We start from the raw sequence: 8,489 nt of genomic DNA, 5'->3' as shown, positions 1-8,489 counted from the left end.
TTGTTACAGAAGTCTTCCCTTATGGAGCAGTGGAGATCAAGGAAGAATCTTCAGCAAGAACTTTTAAAGTTAATGGGCATCGTCTTCGGATATTCAATGAAAATCAAGATATGCTGAATAAGACGATGGATGGGATGAACTTGACTTCTCCCTCATACCTTCCACCTTGAGGAGGTAAGTACACTTCATACTTTTTCTTTGCATTTTATACATATTCAATACATTGAGGACAATGCATGGATAAAGTGTGGGTGTGTGGGGAGATTTCCCCCTTTTCTGTTTTTGTTTTCTATTTGTTTTGTTTTTCCTTTTCTAATTTTGTTTTCTATTTGTTTTTATAAAAAAAAAAAGTTTCTGCTTTCAATAAAACATATTGACATTGGATTTTTGGATTTGATTCACTAATTGGAACGATCATAATTCTGGGAAAATATGAGTCATGTGCTATGAATGGATTGTTTCTGTGATTTACTTGATTGAGTTGATTTGAGAGTTTCTGGAATAAATCTTTTGTGAAAGAGTTTTTGACCTTGTGAGTTTTGAGCTTTATTGTAAGGATGAACTACCGTGTGTCATTCCTATTTTTCTTGTGTGATTTGCTCATGTCTTGTTGATACTCAAATGTTTAGCTTGATTCTGTTGTTTTGCATCTTAGGTGAACATGCATGATTTGATATGACTGAGGCATTTCTTGTTTTTAGCTACTTGGCCAAATAAGCTAACCATAACATTGATCCATTGGTAGCCCCTTGAGCTTAAACCTCTTTTTCTTGTTTTAAGCATATTGCTAAACCTTAAAAAGAAAGAGACCATGTTTTTCCTTACTTTAGGGAGAAAGAAGGAGCTAGTGGATTATGTTGAGATTGGTTGAGGAATAAAGTGTGGGGGTGAGTATTTCCCCCACAAAGTTGTAAAAATGGCAAAAAGGAAAATAATTGTTGATGCAGAGTTTTGAAATGAAAATGATTGCTGTCTGAAAAAGAGAAACAAAGGATAAAAGAGAAAAAAAGAAGTAAGGATTGATTTTGAAACTATGCTCCATAATTCTTTCTTCCCTACTATTTCAAGAACACACAAATCCTAAAGTTTTTCCTACCTTTGCCTTGGCCTCATTATAACCTGTTAAAAGTCCTCATGATTTTTGAATGCATGTTTTCTGAAAGCTGTGAATATTAGAGTCTTGCTAAGCATTGAGAGTGTTTACTTGCATGGGTATTTTGAGTGAAAACACAAGCCAAAACACTTGAGCGAATCTTGGAGAGAAAATATATATTTAACTTGAGTGTTTCTCTTTCATATTTGATTATCTTGTAACCTCAAAAGATTAACTCATGTGTGAAAAACAAAATTTTATCCATTTGTTTGTGCATGACAACATGATTTCTAGAAGATTGATCTGTTTCCATTTGTAATGTTGTGAGCCAAAGATTGGTGGAGAAACTGCAGTTACCAACAACCTTTCATCTGAATCAAGCATGGATCACATTCAGTACAGAGCAGTGTGTGAAATAAGTATTATTATATGTTGGTCCCATGGACTCTTGTCATCTTCTTTTGAAATGGGCATGGCTTCGTTTTAAAACACTCAATCTTGATGAACGTTCCCTTTGTTTTAGGCACGAAGGACATAAAGTGAAGTTGAGATTTATGACACCAAGGCAAGTCAGTAAGGATCAACACAGGCTGAAGGAGAAAATAGAAAAAGAAAGAATTAAAAAAGAAGCAATAAAAACTGCAAAAGGAAGGTAAAATGAAGAAAAAGAAATGGGAGTAGAGAAAAATATGATGGAAAGTTTATTTGTCAATGGTTTTTCTTCTACAGTTTGTGATGTCATTTTACATGAACAAAAGGATATGCATGTGAATGAAACACACCAACTTCCATGTTTGAAAAGGAAGCTTGTCCATAGTGCTTTATTAGGCATTTGGTCCGCTGATGAGAAGCAAATTCGTCAAACACAATGCATGGAATTATTTATTGTTACATATCAAGGTGGGGTAGTGTTGGCAGGCAAAGTGCTCCACGGATTGCAACCATTGGAAAGGAACAAAGATAAATATATTCAAATTGAATTTGATCCTGGAGGAAGATATTTAGTTTCAAGTTGTGGAAAAATAAAGTCCTTCACAAGATCACAATAAACTTATACTAAAACTAGTAGAAAAATAAAGTCTTAAGATTCGGGACGAATCTTCTCGAAGAAAGAGGGTATGATGTGAACTGCGTGTGGGCCAAATGGAGGATGTCTAATGCGCCACGTTGATGCAGTTTCCTTTATTTAAATAAGGGCCCAATGCTTTGTAAAATTGGCTTACAAAATTGTGTTTTGGCTTAACCAATTAATGCGCTTTAGTTTTGCTTTATTTTCAAGTTGTAATATGGGTCCACATGCCAACTTAAGAACCAGCCTTTGGAAGATCAAGAGGACTTTTGCTTAAACTTTGTAGATGACTTTCGGTAGCCTTAATTTCAGTTACAATTAACCATTAAGTAGTGGATCATTATTAGCTTGAGTGGATCATTAATAGCTTTAAGTGGGTTTTAATTGAAATTTATGTGTCTTTTGTCATTCTGATGGCTAAAGCTCCTATATAAACTGAACCACTTTCATCTATGAAACCAAGTTGCATTTTATTCAGAAAATATCAGAGTTTTATTACTTATGTCTTAGTGAGAGTGATTCTCCTAAGTTCTTGAGGGATTCAAGAATCCCTGAGTTTTGTCAAAGGTCCTTTATCACTACGTGTGTTTAAACTCTCAGGCTTATCTTCCATTCTCGGAAGTGTGATGTCGATCAATTTCCGCTTCATCTTCATATATGTTTCCATTTTTTCGTATTAAATAATTTCTCAAACTTCTTGCCTATTAGCATTCCAACCTTGATAGATCAGTAAAACGAATCCAACCCCCTCCATTCACATCATTTGGAAATCAGTGCCTGGCTATCTAGATTTGGAATAGGAATGAAAGTTTATTATACAAGGTGTTTAGTTGAAGGCCATCCATGTTGCGTTGCTTTCGCGTACGGAAGCGTCAACAATGTTGTGAGCCAAAGATTGGTGGAGAAACTGCAGTTACCAACAACCTTTCATCCGAATCAAGCATGGATCACATTCAGTACAGAGCAGTGTGTGAAATAAGTATTATTATATGTTGGTCCCATGGACTCTTGTCATCTTCTTTTGAAATGGGCATGGCTTCGTTTTAAAACAGTCAATCTTGATGAACGTTCCCTTTGTTTGAGGCACGAAGGACATAAAGTGAAGTTGAGATTTATGACACCAAGGCAAGTCAGTAAGGATCAACACAGGCTGAAGGAGAAAATAGAAAAAGAAAGAATTAAAAAAGAAGCAATAAAAACTGCAAAAGGAAGGTAAAATGAAGAAAAAGAAATGGGAGTAGAGAAAAATATGATGGAAAGTTTATTTGTCAATGGTTTTTCTTCTACAGTTTGTGATGTCATTTTACATGAACAAAAGGATATGCATGTGAATGAAACACACCAACTTCCATGTTTGAAAAGGAAGCTTGTCCATAGTTCTTTATTAGGCATTTGGTCCGCTGATGAGAAGCTGATGAAGGATTGACCCCAACCAAGGATGAAGGCACATGCTTAAGAAGACTAAGCATGTTTAGAAAGGAAGTTCACTAATCCTTCATCCCTTTCATTTGTGTTTGTTATTTTTGATTCCCTAAGTTGACTTAGTTGAATCAACTTTAGTTGACTTGTTGACCTTTGACTAGGTTTGACTTGTTGACTATAGTTGACTTGACTTAAGCCAACATGCTAATCTATGTTTATTTGCTTTGTAGGTTAATTAGGAGTAAGAAAGCAATGCTAGGTGGCGCATGGTGATTGGGGAGCATAAATGATGTGGAGGAGAGAGTAAAGCAAAGGCATAAAGCATAAAGTAAAAGCCATAAAACAAGTGTACCTATGTACCTTTGGTCTCCTTTGTTTTTGGCACACTTTGGCCACTTTTTGGAGACATATGAGACACATTCTTTGTCTCCTTTTGTGCTAGAACGAAATTAGCCTTGCACACACAATAGTTGGCTCTTTTGTCTCTCATTTTTGTAACCTTATTTGACCTAGTTTCTAGAAGCTTGGATTAGGTTTTTGTAGAGACATCCTTAGGTATCTTTTATTTGCTTAGAGGCCCCTAAACTCTTCTATATAAGGGGTGCTCCTAGACATGTAAAAGGGTTGAACATTTTGAAGTAAAAACACTCTTGTGTCTCAACCATTTGTGAGAGTTTCCTCCCTTGGGAGTGAATACTTTTAAGCCTTATCTTGCATAGCAAGTGGCGGCACACATCCACTCATCTTCAAGGTTGCCATGGCTTATACCCTAGCCTTGTAGTGGCGTGCTTCTCACATTTTTACCATTCCTTTCCTTTCCATTTTATGTTTTCTTCTTCCTTTAATTGTTCTTGGTTTTCTATGGTTATGTGCTTCCCATTTCCTTTTTGTTTTGAATCAATCCATCATCTTCTTCTCTTGAGCTTTGTGAAAGGAACCTTCACATCTAGATAGCTTGCTATCTTAATGTCCAGTGGGGATTTCGCTTAGCTTTCTTAATCAACTCACACCATATTCAATCATCTTAAAAAGGAACAAGATAATCCTTCATCATTTGGTATCTAGAGCTTTGGTTGTCCTTGAATATGGTGTTTTCATGTTCTAACCTTGTCTTGTGTAGCTATCTTTGAATGGTCCACATAAAAACAGTGCTGGCAGCAACATGTGCGTTTTTGAAAAAAATACTGCAGCTATCTCAGTGGTCCAAAAGTAACGTTCTTTATATCAAAAGAAAGCTCTGTGAGTCTAGTTTCCAACAAAAAAAGAATTAACGCATTTGGAGTTCTGTGGAGAGAGTTATGATCAAATGAGTGAGCAAAGGTCAGACCTGCCGAGAATACGAAAAACAACGTTTTCAGGTTATGTTGTGGAAATTTTGGCTTCGGTTTTGTGACTCTTTTGCTCCTAAATGTGGTTGGATAACATGTCTTTTGATGCTTACTCTTTGAGCCTCAAATCCATGAGTTTAAATGCATGATAGCTACATGTTTGTGTCTTGTGTATGTCATGTTGAGTCTTTAAATGTGCCTAACTTTTGCTTGAGTCATATGTTAACTTGAAGTTTTCTTATTCTTGTTTTTCCAAGTATTTGAATCTTGCATTCACTTTGTCTTGCTTGATCTATGCTCCATGAAATCGATTTTGGCCTAAAACTTGAGGAACTAAATGTCCAAGCCACCTAAAACTCTTTCTCACCATTTTATGAAACTAGTTGTGGAAAGAAGAAAATTTTGCACCAATATTTGCCTAAAAACCGAGAGCAATCTTGCTCCTTGGTGAACTAAAAGTGTGTTTTTCACTAGGTGTTATGCTACTAGTTTTTCATACTTGAGAATTGGGTGATATTGGCTAATTAGTTCCATGCTTTAACTTGGTTATGATCTTTCTTGGTGTATGCATGATTTAAGACTTGAAGATGTTTGTTAAGTGCTTTCCATAGAGTTTTTAAAATGTGCTTTTCTTGTTTTAGTCTTGTTAAAAGTTTTGTCTCAAACTTTTCTTCTTTAGAGTTTAGCTTTCCTTGTTTTTGTGCTTTTCTTGGTTGTCACTAGGTGTTCTTTGTTTTGTCTTAGTAGTTTTCTTTTCTTGAAACTCTTGGGATGTTGTGGCCGAATCACTTGTCTTGCATTTGAAAGGTTTTGAACAAGTTTTTAAAAGTGTTTGCTTCACTCTTTTGGTGGATTTTGAGTGCTAGCCTTGCCTTGTTACTTTGGGAGAGTGATCTAAACACTTGGGTTACATTTTGGGTTGGATTTGGTCTCGGTTTTCATGTTGTCTAACCTCTAATCCATTTATTTTGTCTCGGATTTGAGTGTTTTTGTTGTAGGAATCATGGCAAGTTCATCAAATGCACCTACACCAAACAAAAACAATACATTGATGAGATTGCTTCGGGATTTGGAGTTGTCTAGGAAGGAGGCCTTTGAATAATTAAGAAAAGACAAGGAGCAAAGTGACCTAAGAATCCAAGAGCACATTCAAAGGCTTGAAGCTAAAGAGCAAGAAAGAGAGGCTAGGAAAAGAGGGCATTCTAGGCGTAACCCATCACAAGAGAAGCAAACTCCAAAGATTCCTAAGTTCTATGGTGGAAGTGATCCAAAAATCTTCCTTGATTGGGAAGCTAAAGTTGATCAAATTTTCAATGAAAATCATGTAAAGGATCAAGCACAAGTTGATCTAGTAGTTTTAGGATTTTTGGAGTATGCCAATACTTGGTGGCATAAAGTTTGTAAGAAATATGACCAAGGGCCACCCGCGGCTTCTTGGATGGACATTAAAACTCTTATGCGCGCTAGATTTGTTCCTCCCTCCTATAGGAAGGAACTTCTTTTGAAGCTCCAAAGGCTTCACCAAGGTTCTATGAGTGTGAGTGAGTACTTTAAAGAATTAGAGTCTCAAATGCGTAGGGTTGAAATAAAAGAAACTAATAAAGAGAAAATAAAAAGATTTGTGAGTGGTCTTAAGAGAGACATAAAAGACCAAGTAGAGTTGTATGAGTACTCTACTCTTGAAAATGTTTTCACACTTGCCCTTGGGATTGAAATTCAATTGAAAAGAAAAAGAAGGGCAAAGAAGAGTTACTCACCCAACCACTACTTTAGTCACTCATGGAAGGGAAAGGATAAAAAGAAACATGATAAGTTCCCTTCTAACTCTCATCAAGAACCACCAAGTAAAAGTAAGTCACCAAGTGATCACATTCACCATTCCACTTCTCAAAGATCAAGTTCCATTAAATGTTTTAAATGTTTGGGTTATAATCACATTGCTTTAAATTGCCCAACCAAAAGGACCATGATCTTAAAGAAGAGTAATGATGTTGAAAGTGAACACTCATCTCCCCATTCTCTTTCAAAAGAATCTTCTTCCTCTAGTAAAACTAAAATTTTTGAGAAAGACCCTATGTTATTAAGGTGCATGATAGGTCAAGATCAAAGTGAGCTTGAGCCAACTCAAAGAGAAAACATTTTTCAATCTAGGTGCAAAATTAACAAATGGGTTTGCTCTCTAATTATTGATGGAGGAAGTAGTACCAATGTAGCTAGTACAAGGTTGGTGGAAAAGCTTAGCTTAGAGACCATTCCTCATGCTAAGCCCTACAAGCTTGCTTGGATAAGTAAAGAGGGAGAAATAGATGTCAATAAACAAGTCCTAATTAACTTCTCTATAGGAAGCTACAAAGATGAGGTGCTATGTGATGTTGTTCCTATGGAAGTCACACATATCTTACTAGGTAGGCCATGGCAATTTGATAAACAAACTTTACATGATGGCTATACCAACCAATACATTTTCTTCAAAAATGGGAAAAAGACAACTTTACTACCTCTATCACCTCAAGAAGTTAATAAGGATAGAAATATAATAAGAAAAGATAAAGAAGAAAAAGAAAAGGGGCAAGCTTTCACCAAGGTTTTACTTGCCTACAAAAAAATTCTTCCAAAGCAAGATGTGCATCACTCTTCCTTCTTTTCCCAAGCCAAAAAGGAAGGCCCAAAGCATAAGCAAGAGAGGAAGAGTAGTCTACAAAATAAAGATGGCCTAACCAAAGCTAGGGGTAATACCCTTAGAAAGGATGGAACAAAAGCTCATAAAAGGGAGGCGCAAATCCTCCCCTAAATCAAGTCAAGTTCCATCCACAAAGGCTTCAAGAATTTGTGGTCAAATTCTCTCCAAGAAGGGGAGGATGATGAAGGATTGACCCCAACCAAGGATGAAGGCACATGCTTAAGAAGACTAAGCATGTTTAGAAAGGAAGTTCACTAATCCTTCATCCCTTTCATTTGTGTTTGTTATTTTTGATTCCCTAAGTTGACTTAGTTGAATCAACTTTAGTTGACTTGTTGACCTTTGACTAGGTTTGACTTGTTGACTATAGTTGACTTGACTTAAGCCAACATGCTAATCTATGTTTATTTGCTTTGTAGGTTAATTAGGAGTAAGAAAGCAATGCTAGGTGGCGCATGGTGATTGGGGAGCATAAATGATGTGGAGGAGAGAGTAAAGCAAAGGCATAAAGCATAAAGTAAAAGCCATAAAACAAGTGTACCTATGTACCTTTGGTCTCCTTTGTTTTTGGCACACTTTGGCCACTTTTTGGAGACATATGAGACACATTCTTTGTCTCCTTTTGTGCTAGAACGAAATTAGCCTTGCACACACAATGGTTGGCTCTTTTGTCTCTCATTTTTGTAACCTTATTTGACCTAGTTTCTAGAAGCTTGGATTAGGTTTTTGTAGAGACATCCTTAGGTATCTTTTATTTGCTTAGAGGCCCCTAAACTCTTCTATATAAGGGGTGCTCCTAGACATGTAAAAGGGTTGAACATTTTGAAGTAAAAACACTCTTGTGTCTCAACCATTTGTGAGAGTTTCCTCCCTTGGGAGTGAATACTTTTAAGCCTT

Source organism: Vigna unguiculata, chromosome 9, assembly GCF_037176805.1.
Source record: "Vigna unguiculata cultivar grain cowpea cultivar isolate G323 ecotype 2 chromosome 9, ASM3717680v1, whole genome shotgun sequence".
In the NCBI taxonomy this organism is placed as follows: domain Eukaryota; kingdom Viridiplantae; phylum Streptophyta; class Magnoliopsida; order Fabales; family Fabaceae; genus Vigna; species Vigna unguiculata.
The sequence above is the reverse complement of the archived record's forward strand: the minus strand, read 5'-3'. Positions refer to the sequence as shown.